Source organism: Orcinus orca, chromosome 4 (assembly GCF_937001465.1).
Source record: "Orcinus orca chromosome 4, mOrcOrc1.1, whole genome shotgun sequence".
Lineage (NCBI taxonomy): Eukaryota > Metazoa > Chordata > Mammalia > Artiodactyla > Delphinidae > Orcinus > Orcinus orca.
This window is the reverse complement of record NC_064562.1, coordinates 43,112,176-43,126,421: the sequence shown is the minus strand read 5'-3', so window position 1 is coordinate 43,126,421 and position 14,246 is coordinate 43,112,176. Positions and strand designations below refer to the sequence as shown.

Here is a 14,246-nt window from a genome sequence, read left to right as displayed (position 1 = left end):
AGAGGCCCCCGTACTGCAAAAAAAAAAAAAATATTTATTGGAGTACAGTTGATTTACAATGCTGTGTTAGTTTCTGCTGTACAGCAAAGTGAATCAGTTATACATATACATATATGCACTCTTTTTTAGATTCTTTTGCCATATAGGTCATTACAGAGTATTGAGAAGAGTTCCCTGTGCTATACAATAGGTCTTTATTTGTTAACTATTTTATATATAGTAGTGTGTATATGTCAAATCCAATCTCCCAATTTATCCCTCTGCTCTCTTTCCCCTGGTAACCACAAGTTTGTTTTCTACATCTGTGACTCTTTTTCTGTTTTGTAAATAAGTTCATTTGTACCATTTTTTTAGATTCCACATATAAGTGATATCATATGATATTTGTCTTTCTCTGTCTGACTTACTTCACTTAGTATGGTCATCTCCAGGTCCACCCATGTTGCTGCAAATGGCATTAGTTTGTTCTTTTTTATGGCTGAATAATATTCTATTGTATATATGTACCACATCTTCTTTATCCATTCCTCTGTTGATGGACATTTAGGTTGCTTCAATATCTTGGCTATTGTAAACAGTGCTGCAATGAACACTGGGGTGCATGTATCCTTTCAGATTATGGTTTTCTCCGGATTTATGCCCAGGAGTGGAATTGCTGGATCATACGGTATTTCTATTTTAGTTTTTTAAGGAACCTCCATACTGTCCTCCAGAGTGGCTGTACCAATTTACATTCCCACCAACAGTGTAGGAAGGTTCCCTTTTCTCTACACTTTCTCCAGCATTTATTGTTTGCAGACTTTTTGATGATGTCCATTCTGACTGGTGTGAGGTGATACCTCATTGTAGTTTTAATTTGCATTTCTCTGATAATTAGTGATGTTGAGCATCTTTTCATGTGCTTTTTGGCCATCTGTATGTTTTATTTGGAGCAATGTCTACTTAGATCTTCTGCCCATTTTCTGATTGGGTTGTTTTGGTTTTGTTTGTTTGTTTGTTTGTTTGTTTGACATAGAGCTGCATTAACTGTTTGTATATTTTGGAGATTAATCCCTTGTCAGTCACTTTATTTGCAAATATTGTCTCCCATTCTGTGGGTTGTCTTTTCATTTTGTTTACTGTTTCCTTTGCTTCTTTCCTTTGCAGAAGCTTTTAAGTTTAATTAGGTCCCATTTGTTTATTTTTGGTTTCTTTTTCATTACTCTAGGAGGTAAAGCACACTCTTTAGAAAAGGAAAATTTTTCCTGATACTAATTGTATTAGAAATTTATCATGAGAAGATAAAGGACACAGAATAACATAATGGAGGCAATATGTCTATGGCAAGATTGCTAATGCCCCCCAAAACTCCATGTGCTCCTCACCATTTCCCAGCTCCCATGAAGCCTACTGGTATCATGTCACTAATTCTTAACAACAGAATGTGAGTTAAAGTGATGTGGCACTTATTTTTATATAAATTTATTTATTTTATTTCTTTTTGGCTGCATTGGGTCTTCATTGCTGTGCGCGGGATTTCTCTAGTTGTGGCAAGTGGGGGCTACTCTTCATTACAGTGTGCAGGCTTCTCATTGCGGTGGCTTGTCTTGTTGCAGAGCACGGGCTCTAGGCACACAGGCTTCAGCAGTTGTAGTACACAGGCTCAGTAGTTGTGGCACACAGGCTTAGTTGCTCCATGGCATGTGGGATCTTCCCGGACCAGGGCTCGAACCCGTGTCCCCTGCATTAGCAGGCAGATTCTTAACCACTGCGCCACCAGGGAAGCCCCCGATGTGTCACTTCTAATCCAAGAAGGGTGTACCTCATCCATACCCTTTCTCTCTCTTGTCCATGCAGCTGGAAACAAAGTACTATAAGACAGCAGAATTGCAAGATAAAAGGAACTTGAATCCCTGAGTCACCACTTGGAGGAGAGTCAAGCAGGGGAGCCACCCAATCTACATCAGACGATGACAAAAAAGAGAAATAAACCTTTGTTGTGTTAAGCCACTGAGATTTTCAGTTTTTTCTGTTCCACTGAGATTTTCAGCTAGTTAGCCTAGCCTGACTGCCACATCTCCAATCAGTGATTTTACACTCTACTTCATTAAGATTTTGGAATCAAGAATGTCATTTAAAATAGGTAGGGAGGGCTTCCCTGGTGGCGCAGTGGTTAAGAATCCGCCTGCCAATGCAGGGGATGCGGGTTCAAGCCCTGGTCCGGGAAGATCCCACATGCTGTGGAGCAACTAAGCCTGTGCCCCACAACTACTGAGCCTGCATGCCACAACTACTGAAACCTGCGCACCTAGAGCCCATGCTCCACAAGAGAAGACACCGCAGTGAGAAGCCCATGCACCACTATGAAGAGGAGCCCCCACTCTCCGCAATTAGAGAAAGCCCATATGCAGCAACGAAGACCCAATGCAGCCAAAAATAAATAAATAAATAAATTTTATTTAAAAAAATAAAATAAAATAGATAGGGAATTCCCTGGTGGTCCAGTGGTTAGGACTCTGTGCTTTCACCGCAGGGGGCACAGGTTCAGTCCCTGGTCTGGGAACTAAGATCCCGCAAGCCATGCGGCCCAGCCAAAAAATAAACTAATTAATTAAATAGATAGATGGTTGAGGTTTAATTCTTCCAAGTTGATCACATTCTTCCCTTTACCTAACTATCCTCAGCCCATCTCCCAAACACACACAGAAATACACACTACTATTTGGTATCTTTTCTTGAGTCCACTAGGCCTCCTATCTCTCTAATAGAGGCTCCTCTCTCAGGGAAGTCTTGTTCACATCCATTCTATTTTATCCATTTTCTGCAGCATTTAGGAAGCTGAAAACAGAGAAGGAAGATGAGGATAAGTTTAAAACACGAATTTAAATGATGATAAGAAAGAGAATATCACCAGAAGGTTTTATCCATATAGGGAGAGTCCTCTTCCTCAGCATTAAAAAAATCATATCATATCAAACATACCACTTCAAATGCTCTAAGAATTCAATAATCTATTGCCATATAAAAAGTACGCCAAACCAAAAATACTTGAGATCTTCAAACAAACACTTTCTTGACTAAAAACTCCTAGACACATACATTATTTCAACTGTATAGAAATAAATTTTGAAAGAGTAAAACACTGAGGGAAAAAAGGGTAGATGTGCAATGAAACGCTGTTGGATTTCATCATTTCAGGTGCCCATCTGTACACTTTTCCTACCTCTGTCTTCCTGGGTATAATGCATGCACTGAGCTGAACTTGAGCTGCTCCAGCCCTCGACCTGGAGATGCTTAACACTGAGTCATCCTTCCTGGTAGACTGCCTAGGGAGGGACTCACTGGGACCTCCAATTCTAACCTGAGCCTCCTTTACTGCCACTCAGACTCAGGATGCTATCTCCCAAAATGACCATTAATTTCCTTTGTGGAACCTGAATCTCTTTCCCCCTTAAGGTCCTATTATTAATTTCTGCTTGTGGGTTTATAGAAATTATTCTTTGGTCCCTATTGCAACTTATTGTTCCTAAAATTATTATTAGTCCTGTACCCACCTCCCCCAAAAAAAACCCTACTCCCTAAGGTTGGGACCTACAACCAAGGACGGTTAATAATACTGAGTATTTGCTAGTCGGTTTTCCTACAGAATCTTTAAATCCCCACAACTACACTTGAAGGTAGGTACTATTATTAGCCCCACTCTGAAGAGGTTCAGTCACTTGCCCAGAGTTTCCAAGCTAGGAAGTGGCAAAGTCACTGTTGTTTGACACTATTTAAGAAATTCAATGTACCGTGGTATAATGGATTTCAGTAAATTAAGGAACTATCCACAGACTAGCCAGGGAGAGTGATTATTGGGCTGAAGGTCACGTGACGTTCCTATACTGTCTAGGGACTCCCAGGCCTAGGTGGATGGGACAGCACCTGCTCAAGAAAGACCTGAGTGTGTGCATGTGTTTGTGATGGTGACAGGTGGGGAAGGGAATCAGCCCAGTCAGGAAGGTATTACCCAAGTCTGTCCATAAATGGGCAGCTCAGAAACAAAAGCTGAGCTCAGGTTAATTTTTCCATCAGTAAATCAAAAAACACAAATGTAAATTTTTTAACTTTTGGTGTTAGCCAAAAATTTAGGCAAGCTAATCCAAACACTGAGGGCCTGCACATACATAGGGAACCCTAGTTATGTGATGTGGGCACTGCTAGGTCTGAGTTGAGGGAAGAGGGTCAAAGGGCTCCTTAAAAATGTCTCACCAGTTGCTGACCATCTTCTCAGTGCTGAACCGATCCAGCCTCTTTTCCCCACTCCACACTCTCCCTCAGGAGTCAGAGTTAAATCAATCCAATCTTTGGAATGTTCCTTATTGTTTTAAATCTACACTGTGTTATATTCAAAGTAAGGGGAAAAGACAAGATTCCAGTTCTTTGTATAGATAAAAAAAAAAAAAAAAGTGAAACTGAACTATTTGGTCCAAGATAAACATACTCACACTCACACTCATTTATTTAAGCCATATGTGAACTTATAAGTGAAATTTAACATCAGGTTTCAAACCATGCATTGAATAAGAGCACCCTCATCAGGCCACACCTAATGTACTGATTTATATTAATGGTGCTAAACTGCCGCTCAGCTTCCAAGATGGGAAAGTTGTGCAAGAATAAGCAAAGTTTGCAGAAGCATATGCTAGCCATCCTATAATTGCCCCCCAAAGTCATCTTACCCAAATTATCATTTAACAAAGGCAATTTCTGGGCAATGTTTAATGTGTAGGTGGGGAAAAGAACACTAAAGTCAAAATGTTTTAGTTCAAGCTCTACAATTAACTACATGACCTTGAGAAAGTCAATGAACCTCTCTTAGCACCCATCTCTAAGATGGGTATAATCCTTACTAAGTCTGTGCCACTAGGCTCAAATAAGATACATCTCAAAGTACTTGTTAAATATAAAGCAATTATAAATGTCAAGTATTATCAGTATTATCTCTACTGAAATGATATAGCATGAGGCATCACTTCATTTTGGGAAGATCAAGAAGGTAATACTTGACTTAAATAACAAAAGACATGTGTTATTTCTGTGTGATAGTTATCCACTTTTTTAAAAAATGAATGTCATCTTTAATTACAAAGAAAAAAAAGAAAGAAAAAACAAAGCACTATCTTTGCACAGGATCTTTACTACACAGAAAGATGTGCACTTCAGACTCACATCTTAGATGATCTACTTTTTAGCTCCTTTTAGAGGTTTTTTGTTTTTGTTTTTGTTTTTTTCGGTACGCGGGCCTCTCAGTGTTGTGGCCTCTCCCGTTGCGGAGCACAGGCTCCGGACGCGCAGGCTCAGCGGCCATGGCTCACGGGCCCAGCCGCTCCGCGGCATGCGGGATCTTCCCGGACTGGGGCACAAACTCGTGTCCCCTGCATCAGCAGGCAGACTCTCAACCACTGCGCCACCAGGGAAGCCCGTTTTAGAGGTTTTGAATCATTTAAAATAGAGGTCAACATCAACAAAGATTCATTAAGTACCAGAGGTAGGGCACTATGCTAGGAATTCAGAGCCCAGAGAAAGGCACCAAATTTGTATTTCAATCTCAGATGCTAGGAGGCAGCTCAAGAGGTCATCTAACGAACCCAGTAAGTTTCTCCTATAGCTCCTGCGTCAGAGAAAGATCTCAGGATAAAAATCTGGCAAGTATAATTACCTCTAAAAGTGTGGTTCTAGGTAGGACCATCACATCTGTAGTGTTTTGAAAGTTTTAAATAATAAATACATTTTGCTTTGTCATGGAAGGAATCAAACAAAAATGATTTGTAGAAGTTAGTAAACTTTTTTAAAGATTGAAGCCAAAAAACATGGTCCTTAGTTTCAAAGGACATTCTAGAGATAATGATGCCCAGCCTAAAGCAGGATGCCAGACTCCTTTGCTTGCATCTCACCTATAAGAGTTTTGAAGGCTATTTATCTTGAATAGTGTTTTAAGTGAAACATCTACATTTTTTTCATCATAAATAGAAATACTTTCAAAAGATATAGTTCTTGGTATGCTGTAAATATTGTATACAATTGAATCTAAATATCATAGCAATTTGACACCCATTATCACACATTAATAAACAAGCTCCTCTTTGAAACAGAAACCGCTCAAGGCATGTTAAGCAGAAAGGAATTTAATACAGAGAATTAGGTTCATACAGAATCACCATAACGGGGACTTCCCTGGTGGTCCAGTGGTTAAGACTCCGCGCTCCCAATGCAGGGGGCCCAGGTTGGATCCCTGGTCAGGGAACTAGATCCCACAAGCCGCAATTAAGAGCCCGCATACCGCAACTAAGAAAAAGAGCCCGCATGCCACAACTAAGACCCGGCACAGCCAAATAAATAAATAAATAAAACTGTAAAAAAACAAAAAACCCACCATAACGAGCTCTTAAATAAGCTTCCAAAAGTCCAGCCTAGGCAAATCTACAGAGATAGAAAGTAAATATGTAGTTTCCTAGGAATGGGGTGGGGGGCGGGGAATAGGGAGTGACAACTAATAGGGTAAGTAATTTTATTGGAACACAGCCCTGTCCACTCCTGTACTGTGTATGGTTGCTCTTCCACTACAAGGGGGAGTTGAATACTTGTGACAGAGACCGTATGACTATTTACTATCTGGCCCTTTAAGAAAAAGTCTGCCAATCCCTGCTTTTATTCGAAGATGCAGTGTTGAACGGTCAGAAATAAACATGTAACTTTTCACCTTCTCTTCCTTGAAATGAAGCTTATAAATAAGCACCCAGGGCACTGAATGAGACACTAGTGAAAGCAACTCCTCACCAGGCTGTTTATCACTAATAAGAATTGTAAAAATACAGAGTGGTCCACCTTGCAGATTGAAATTTCCCAGCACACATTTTACAAACTTTATTCTAAATCTAAGATAAACAATAGTTTTGTTTTTAATGGTAATATTTATAGTACACCAGAAATTACAGACTTTGCAACTATTTAAGTTTATGATGAAAAATTTTAGATGTCACCTTAAAAATGTATGTGGAGTACATGGCAGTTTTTGTTTGTTTTTTGTTTGTTTACTTGTTTTCAAAATTCCTAGGGAGGGCATAGTACAAGCAAAAATGTTTAAAGATCACTGGCCTAAAGATGAAAAGTCATCTTTGATTTTAGCAAGAGCCCTAGATGGATGTATAACATCCCCCTCCCTAATTAGAATTATCAGAATTACCTTAAAAGTTAGCTATCTTGGGACTTCCCTGGCAGTCCAGTAGTTAAGACTCTGAGCTTCCAATGCAGGGGATGCAGTTTCGATCCCTGGTCAGGGAACTAAGATCCCACATGCCACGTGGTGCGACTAAAAAAAAAGTTAGCTATCTTTTTTTAAAATTATTAAGACACATAGTGTCTCTGATCATTCAGTATATCACATTATAGAGGTTTCCAGAAGAAAAGATCTATATATAAGTTAGTCTGAGTATGGATACATAAGTGAAGGGAAACTAACATTGATAGAGCATCCACTGTTTGCCAGATTCTCTACATAAATTATCTTATTAATTCCACTTTGAGCTATGTAGTATTATGTTAATCCCATTTTTCAGCTAAAAAGCAAAACTGATACCAAGTGAGTTTAGGTAATATACTTTAGACCCATACAGCTAGTATGCAGCAGAGCTAGGATACAAACCCAAGACTGTTTGACATGAAAGCCCATGTACTTTCTACTCCCTGCACCACTTGGTTCAGCTTTCTTACCCCTCGGGTCTGTATTTGCATGTGTCTGAGTCTATGACATGCAAATATTCTGGAACCTACAGTGATAATACTAGTTCCTAACAGTCCCTGGCACTTAGTTCCCCTGAAATCATCAGCTGACAGTAGTCAGATTATGTAACAACCAATGGGGCATCAGCACCAGCCACTCTAAACCGATGCCCCCATAAAGATGGGTACAGGGCTACCCGGGTTTACCAGCTGAATCTCAACCCTAACTGCACCTAAAACCAAACCATTCTTCAGATAAAGAAGCTAAAGACTAAGAGATTAATGTCCTGCCAAATGTCGTACCATCAGTTACCGGCTGGACCAGAATAGAACACCAGTCTCCAGAATCTCTTGTATTTTACTGATTGATTGACAAGTGTGTGAATGACTGACATAACTCTATTTTCTTTCTTTTACAATCTAAAAGAACTCAGGATGCCTTCATGTATACAATCTCCAGTGCCAGAGCATGGGCATTACCGGATAGTTTCAAATAAGCAGCTAAAGGTTCAGGATAAATCTGTGAATATCTGTTAAATGATTCCAGTCCTGATACCTGCCCTACTTCTCGTCCTTTCGTACCTCATCATCCACTGCTTGCATTTTACCAATGGAGAATGGTGCAACTCACAGTGCATGCAAAAAACCTAAGGATTTTGTTAAATTGCAGTCTAATTCAGCAGATCTGGGGTGAGGGCCAAGATTCTGCACTTTTAACAAGTTCCCAAGTGATGCCAGTGTTGCCAAGTGTTGCTTAAAGCATGGAAACCATGCTTTAAGGAAGAAGGACTTAGACCATATTGTATGAGGAGTGTTACTTTACACAAGGATTTTCTAAATTAAAAAAATAATAATAAAGATTAAATGATGTTTAGGATTACCCAAATTGACAGTCTCTGAAATCTATATTTCTGAGCACTGAACTCTAACCAGTAAGCAAGTTGCTTCATCTGATGTGTTGGGAAATGGAATTATCATACCTGCTTAGCAAAAAAAACAAAACAAAACAAAACAAGAAAACTATTATATGAACATACCTACCCTGGATTACATTATCTTTTATACTTTAATAAAAGTAATGATGCTGCCTAGAAGAATACCTACTAAAAGTGTATGCTCCATTTTTCTCATGGCTAGAAATTCATGAGATTCTATTTCTCTTTTACTTGCCTCATTACTCTTCGCGCTGCTTTCTAAAATCCACTCTACCACCAAGTGGACAATACAAAAATCGGTTTATATGATACAATATTCAGCCTTTTTCCAAATCCATCCTCCAACTTCACAGGTTAGTGAAGAGTTATTAATTCCGGGCTAATAAATAGAACCCCAGTAGAACTCACTACTTTAAGATGGACAATCTCAAAATAAGCCATATTAATGAATCATTTTCCAGTCCCATTTAAACGATGACATCTGAACAGAACCGACACTGCTGATCAGAGAATGTGTAACAACAGGTTAAATATTTTCCTCCATGGACACCAATGATTAGAATACATGATTAAAAGAGTTTTCTAACATTTGAACTCATACTAAGTAGTAATTCACAACCACAGATCTTGAAGAATGAAAGCAACATGGTTTTCACTGCTTTTATCTTGCATTTTTATAATTCTATGCCTACTTCAAAAGCAGGGACATGGAAACAAGCAACATTACAGAGAAGCATAATACAGTGAAGAGCACCAGGGCCCTTCCACTGTGGGGAGTGCGTTGTGCCCCTCTCCTTCACTCTGGCTCAGGCATGTAATTTATTTTGGCCAACAGGATATTAGTAGATGTAACACAAGCAGAGCCTTGGAAAGAGCTTGATTGAGTTTATTTGTTCTTGCTCCTCTGCTATCACCATGAGAACATGCCTTCTGTATTTATTTGTTTATAGAATTTGTATTTAGGATCTTTATTTCTATAAATTTCCCTCTAAAGACTGTTTCAGCTCCATCCTATATTTTGGCATGTTGTGTTTTCATTTTCATTCATGTCAAAGTATGAGGGAATATCTCTGGTGATTTCTTCTTTGACCCATTGGTTATTTTAGGAGTATGTTATTTAATTTTCACATATTTTGAGTTTTGCAAAATTTCTTCTGTAATTGGTTTCTAATTTTATTGAATTGTGATTAGAGAATATATTTTGTAATTATTTCAATACTTTTAAATTTATTGAGGCTTATTTTGCTCACACTACCTACACCGTTTGTTGTTGCTACCACTTGTTACAGTTGTTGCTATTTGTTTAGTGACTTTCCTGAACTAATTCTGTAAAGTCTACATTCTTTGCCATGTTAGTGTCTCTACTTGGTTAACTCATTAGTGAGCTAATGATTAGACAGAAATTTCCTTTAACGCCTGGAACCAATCAGTCTCCCAGATTTTGCTATGAGTGTCTCTGTGTCGATACTGGAGCATGCCTTTAAAACTCAGTTTATGACTCCATCTTAGCCTTCACTTCCTGCTTGCATAGAACCGTGTGGTCAATTAGGAACGCGAGCTTAGGGCCTTCTCAGGTCTTTTCTAAGCATGCTCACAGCTCTTCCATGTACATGGTCTTCTAAATTACCAAGAATATTTCAGAGCTTTTCAAAGCCCCTATGAACAGTGCATTCACCATAATGCTAGTCTACCATTTCCCCCAACTGCTATCCATCTTAGGCACCTGCAAAGTTAAATTCTTTGCCTTTAATTGTTCTTGACAATGCCCCCTGTGGGAGGAGAAGATTTTTAGCATTGAGTGAGCCCTGAGCTAGCCTCGTAAGTGAAGTCTCCCAGGGAACCACCAGACAAACCAGATAATAACAATTCTATAAGAATGAGGCTTTGAATAAGTCCCATATACATTTTGCCCTCTCTGGTGGCTGCCAAGCTGCCCAGAAATGTGGGCTGTTAATTTTTAAGGCTATTACATAGCTGGAAAGTGGGTGAGGGGTGGACTATGGCAAGTTAAAATGCCACAGAGCTCACTGTTCATACCAAGATTCAGCCATTTTTCTTGAATAAACAATTCCTGGGTTACTACAAGCCTTTGGTTAATTTCTAGAGTTCTAAAAAAGGTGATTCTGAATATTTTTGACAGTTTTTTCATTGCTCTTAAGGAGGGGAAACTCTTTGGAGGTCCTTTTTTCTGCCATTTTTGCTGACATTCTCCCATAACCTTTTTTAAGCCAAAAGTGATCCAAACCACAGCTAAATATAAAAGCACTAGTAGCCAGACCCCAGCATCATGGGAATGAAGAGTTAGGAGTTGTGAAGTAATGAAGACATAACAAAGAGTCTAAGTCTTCTGTGAAATTGTCCCATGAGGCCCATGCAGAATACCCACTAATTTCCAACACCTCTTCATCGCCCTTTAATTAAACCTGCTCTTCCTTACACCAGCACTAAGATAAATGAGAGTAAGCTAATTCAATCTTATTAATTCCCTGTTTTGTTTAATCACTAGAGATTGTCTTCTACTCTTTCTATTTCAAATACACCTTGACTCAGTTACAATATTTCTGCAGAGGAATGTGCTCTACATCCAAACAGTCACTTTATAAACTTTTTTAAACCCAACAGATTTGTTAACAAAAAATTAGCTATCTGCAATTAATGGCTGAAACCAATATTGTAAAACATAAGTGGTGTAGGCTGGTAGATAACTGGAGCCCTCTGAAGGAAGTAACACTTAAGCTGGATTTTGAAGGATGGAAGAGGAATTAGGAGAATGTGGGGAAAGATTATATGTCCAAGAGCTTCCAGCCCAGAATCAGCATAATATGATGTCAGATCAGTGAGCAGACTATAGTGGTAAATAATGTGGGAAGGAGAAGAAGGTTAAACTTAGGGAGATACTGGGGTTTAAGAAGCCAACAGAAAACCTTAAACAACAGGCAGAGAATTTTGGACTCCGCCTGTAGGACAACAGTTCACAACCGTTTTCTCTCTTCCAATGCACTTGAGGGATGCAATCGCTCCCAGTGCCAGCAATGGCACACAATTCAAGAGATCCTCAAATATGGGAATGAGGTAGTGAGGACGGTATCAGAATATCTGAGGAGGAAGGGTAGTAAGGGACATGAGAAATTTCAAAAAACCCACTTGAAATTCTGATATTCCTTCCTTCAGCACTCCACTCATCCCTGCACACCTCCCTCAATAGGAATGGGAAGCCACAAGAGTCTTTTGAAGAAAACACTGTCCTTTTTAAAGAGCTTCATGGCTACTTGTTAAAGTATTTCATGGAGTAACTGCCTAATTTCCTAAACACTAGACAAGTCTATTTCTGCACTTTCCAAGGGTAATTCATAGAATACTCATCCCATAGATATTGTTTGTTAAAAAGGTTCAGTCCACATAAGTTTGGGAAATCTCACATCACATCCCTTTCTGCCAGAGATTCACAAACCATATTAATTAGCCTACCAAAGGATCTAAGGACTCCCACAGTAGAGGAACCGGTTCAGTTTTTTTAACCCAGAGTTTCCACACACTTATTTGATCACAGATTTTATTCCCACATAACACCTATTAATATCCTAGCATTCCACAGAAAAAGTTGAGAAACGCTGGCTTATGTTAGTTTGTATGTGGTTGGAGCATGTCACGGGTGGCTCTGTACCCGCCACAGACCTTCTTATGCGAGACAATAAAGCATTTTGTCCCCACTCCCCATAACCTTTCCTGTCTGCTCTCATTTGCCTCTTCAGTTCCTCATGCAGAGAAGAACCCAACTCCAGCCCTCATTTCTACCCTGTAAGTACCCCCAAATGGCTTTATTCAGTGGGGATGGTGAAGTGAGGCTTCTGGGTTCGTCAGTGTTTTTCTGGAACCCTCACCAATGTCCATCCCCCAAATCTGAGCTAAGTAACCGACCTGACTAAAAGAGAAACCAGCCTGGAGAACCTGACGGCACTTGCGGGTCTGCCTGTGTAATTAAGTAGAAGAAAGGGAAGGGTTGTGAAAACCTGCTGAGCAAGGGCCAAAGAAAAGAGGAGAACAGACCTGTCTGGACCTGAATGAGTTACAATAGCAGATGAGAATGAAAACGAGGAACGGCCTTCTTCCTAGCTCTCATTTCCTTCTTCTGCAAATGCCCTGAGTGGCCTTTTTTTAATTCTTCCCCAGCACAGCTGTAGTCAGCTTTCTCCTTCAAAGCTGTGCTCTGTGCGCCCTCTGCTGGCCCTGACCAGCAGTTAGATTTAAAACCAACTGCCCCATAAAAGTTACATTTGGGTGGCCTACAGACATCTTTGCCATCTGCATATCCTCTCTTAAACTTAGCTACACTTCCTAGCAAAGATGAGAGTTCAACTTCTTCTGTATCAGCAACAACAAAAAGCTGGGGGGGATGATAAAAAGGGAACTATAAAATAAATTATTATACTTCATACTATGAAATGCAGCCCACCTATATTGTGTCCACAATTGCAAGGCACTAAAGATTTAAAAATTAATAATACTTGGCCTCTACTCTCAGGAAACTTACAAGTTAGAGAAGGGAGACCAACATACAGCACATTTCTCAAAAGGAAGAATTTTAGAAATTTTCTGTAACATGTGCCTTGAATGATGATTCCAATATGTTCACTGAATCTATAAAGAATCAATTCGGGAGAGAAGGAACCAAGATGGCGGAGTAGAAGGATGTGCTCTCACTCCCTCTTGCGAGAACACCAGAATCACAACTAGCTGCTGGACAATCATCGACAGGAAGACACTGGAACTCACCAAAAAAGATACCCCACACCCAAAGACCAAGGAGAAGCCACAATGAGACGGTAGGAGAGGCGCAATCACAGTAAAATCAAATCCCATAACTGCTGGGTGGGTGACTCACAGACTGGAGAACACTTACAACACAGAAGTCCACCCACTGGAGTGAAGGTTCTGAGCCCCACGTCAGGCTTCCCAACCTGGGGGTCCGGCAATGGGAGGAGGAATTCCTAGAGAATCAGACCTTAAAGCCTAGTTGGAATTGATTGCAGGACTTCGACGGGACTGGGGGAAACAGAGACTCCACTCTTGGAGGGCACACACAAAGTAGTGTGCGCATTGGGACCCAGGGGAAGGAGCAGCGACCCCAGAGGAGACAGAACCAGACCTACCTGCTAGTGTTGGAAGGTCTCCTGCAGAGGAGGGGGGTGGCTGTGGCTCACCATGGAGGCAAGGACACTGGCAGCAGAAGATCTGGGAAGTACACCTTGGCGTGAGTCCTCCCAGACTCTGTCATTAGCCCCCCCAAAGAGCCCAGGTAGGCTCCAGTGTTGGGTTGCCTCAGGCCAAACAACCAACAGGGAGGGAACCCAGCCCCACCCATCAACAGTCAAGTGGATTAGTTTAACTGAGCTCTGCCCACCAGAGGAACACCCAGCTCTACCCACCACCAGTCCCTCCCATCAAGCCTCTTAGATAGCCTCGTCCACCAGAGGGAAGAGAGCAGAAGCAAGAAGAACTATAATCCTGCACCCTGTGGAACAAAAACCACTTTCACAGAAAGATAGACAAGATGAAAAGGCAGAGGGCTAT

At 40.4% G+C, this 14,246-nt stretch overlaps 1 long non-coding RNA gene across 6 annotated transcripts in view; it reads right to left on the bottom strand.

Annotated features, from left to right (window-relative positions):
- Positions 1-1,280: 1,280 nt before the first annotated feature.
- The window catches only part of LOC117197598 (uncharacterized), a 53,606-nt gene continuing 40,640 nt past the window's right edge, over positions 1,281-14,246 (bottom strand). For all 6 annotated transcript variants that reach the window (XR_007477178.1, XR_007477181.1, XR_004478298.2 and 3 more), the window contains one exon: positions 1,281-2,817. This is a non-coding gene — a long non-coding RNA (uncharacterized LOC117197598). The remainder of the gene's footprint in view (positions 2,818-14,246) is intronic.